General features: G+C 59.3%; 1 non-coding gene across 1 annotated transcript; it reads left to right on the top strand.

Annotated features, from left to right (window-relative positions):
• Window positions 1–2,175: 2,175 nt before the first annotated feature.
• On the top strand, window positions 2,176–2,326 carry LOC138514873 (5.8S ribosomal RNA). The gene has a single exon (XR_011281999.1). It is a non-coding gene; the product is annotated as a 5.8S ribosomal RNA (ribosomal RNA).
• Window positions 2,327–2,637: the final 311 nt, after the last annotated feature.

The raw sequence follows: 2,637 nt of genomic DNA, 5'->3' as shown, positions 1-2,637 counted from the left end.
GCACATTGGTGTGGATCTTGGCGGAGGGATGGTGCACATGGGTGTGTTTCTGGAGGGAGAGATGGGGCACAGTGGGTCTGGTGGGTAGCATGGGTCATCTAGGTGTGGGTTAGGAAGTTGGATGGGGTATCCTGGTGTGGCTCTGGAGGGAGGTGGTGGGGCACATTGGTGTGGCTCTGAAGGGAGGTGGATGGTGCACATGGGTGTGTTTCTGGAGGGAGAGATGGGGCACAGTGGTTCTGGAGGGTGGCATGGGTCATCTAGGTGTGGGTTGGGAAGTTGGACTGGGCATCTTGGTGTGGCTCTGTAGGGAGGTGTTGGGGGCACATTGGTGTGGGTTTGATGGGAGGGATGGGGACATTGGTCTGGGGAGGGATGACCGCATATTGGTGTGGGTCTGGAAGGAGGGGACGGGGCACATTGGTGTGGGTCTGGGCGGATGGGGGCATACTCGGATGGGTGGTTTTAGAGGGGGTTGGCTGGGGCTATCTGCATGTGATTCAGGATCAGCACATGGGCATCTGATGCAAGGGGCATCTTGCTATGTGGAGGGAGGATGGTGCATTATGGTATTGGTCTAGAGGGAGGGATGGGGCATCTTGGTGTGGTTCTGAGAGGAAGGGATGGTGCACATGGGTGTGGGTCTGGAGGGAGGGATGGGGACATTGCTTTGGGTATGAAGGGAGGCATAGGACACATTGGTGTGCATCTGGAGGGAGGGATGGGGCACATTGGTGTGGGTCTGGAGGGAAGGATTGTGGCTTATTGGTCGGAGGACGGATAGGGGCATCTTTCTGTGTGGAGGGAGCATGGGCCATCATGGTATGGGTCTTGAGGAAGGGATTGTGCATCGTGGAGTCTGGATCGGAGGGGGCATTGTTGATCTGGAATGGGCATATGATGGGGGCATGTCAGGGAATGGTGGAGCATGTGGGTCAGGGCTGGAGCGCTCTGGTGGGAAGGAAGGGGGCATCTGGGTGTCAATGGAGGGATGGGGTATGTTTGTCTGGAGAGAAGGATGTTGGTTTATTGGAGTGGTGGGACAATGTGTGTGTCGAAGGGATGGGGTAATCGGGTGTGGGTATAGAGAGAGGGCGAATGGGGCCATCTGAGTGTGGAGGTAGAGATGAAACATATGGGTGTGGCTCTGAGGGGTGGAGCTTCTTGGTGTAGGTATGGAGGGACAGATGTTGGTGTTTTTGTGTGGGTTCGGATGGAGGGATGGTGGCATGTAGGTCAGGAGGGAGATGGCATTTGAATCTGGAACGTGTTTGGAAAGAGAAATGGGGCATTTGAGTGTGAATGGTTTCTGCTTGTGGGTGGGGGCATAAAGGATCATTAACAGCGGAGCAGCGGGAGGGAGAGCCGTGGGCCCGACCTCGGTTGCATCCCAGATGTGCACACCCACAGCCCGGGGCACCTCTCGCAGAGCGGTCCGGTGCGCGTGGTCAACCAGCCCCCTCTCCTCACTGAGCCTGCATCTGCGCTGGCCGGGGGCGCACGCTCCTCTCTCTGACCTGCCAGCGGCTGGGCATTGTTGGGCACACCCCGGTCACCAGGGAAGCCCTGACTGGGGGCAGTCGGGAGCCGAGGGAAACCTGACTGCTCTCGAGGGGTGCCTCCCCAGGCAGACAGGCACCCGGGCAAGGCAGGCATGAGCCATGGTGCAGCTGGCCCACTTGACGGTGGGCGCCAAGGTTCCAGCCGCCCACATCTGTGTGTGAGCAATGGCCAGGCCCGCTGGCACAGTGGGTGACCTTCCCTCTTGCCCAGGTACCTGGAGCTGGGTCCTATGCGGCCGGGCTGGGGTTTAAAGACTCTAGTGGTCCCACCCGACCCCCTGTCTGTGCTGTCTCTGGCCTGCCTCGTTGTCCATCTCCCAGCCCCCCCTCCCAAAAGGGAAGCGGAAGGGGTCGGGGAAGGATGAGTGGATCGGGCCGTGTGGGCAGGTGGCGGAGCGGCCTACCTCCATCCCCCTGGGAAGCACTGTGCTGCTGCAGCTGGCGGTCAGGCTGAGCACCTGGATTATTATTATTATTTTTTTTTTAAACCACAATGGTTTCGGCCGAGCTAGACAGGGAGCTGGGCTGTCCTGCCACAGCCAGCGCTGCCTCCCCCAACCTCTCCTGCACCGGCAGGGTCAGGCCGACATCTAGGACAAAAAAAGTTGCCTGTGGCTCTTGGCGGTGGATCACTCGACTCGTGCATCGATGAAGAACGCAGCTAGCTGCGAGAATTAGTGTGAATTTCAGGACACATTCATCAACACTTCGAACGCACCATGTGGCCCTGGGTTTTTCCCGGGACTACGCCTGTCTGAGGGTCGCTTGTACATCAGTCGCCCCGAGGTTCACTCCCAGGGGCGTGGCTAGGGCTGTTGCAGGGACCCCATTCCCTTCATCCCCCTAAGGTCAGACCCCGATCAGCACCGTCGCTGGATCCTTGGATCTGGCGCGCAAGCTCATTGCCGACGCATCCTGGTTTCCCCAGTTTCCCCACCTCATGCTGGTTTCGGGAGGGCCGGGTGGCCGACGCACCCCGGATGTGGTGGCGGCGGCAGCAGGCTTTAAAAAAGCCTGGCACACCTTCACCCTACCCCGGGGCACCTGGCCGTGCTGTGTGTGACTGTCTTTGGTG

Source organism: Ambystoma mexicanum, chromosome 12, assembly GCF_040938575.1.
Source record: "Ambystoma mexicanum isolate Mex_15411 chromosome 12, UKY_AmexF1_1, whole genome shotgun sequence".
NCBI classification, from domain to species: Eukaryota; Metazoa; Chordata; class Amphibia; order Caudata; family Ambystomatidae; genus Ambystoma; species Ambystoma mexicanum.
Note: the sequence above shows the minus strand (reverse complement) of the source record. Positions and strands in the feature narration are given on the sequence as shown.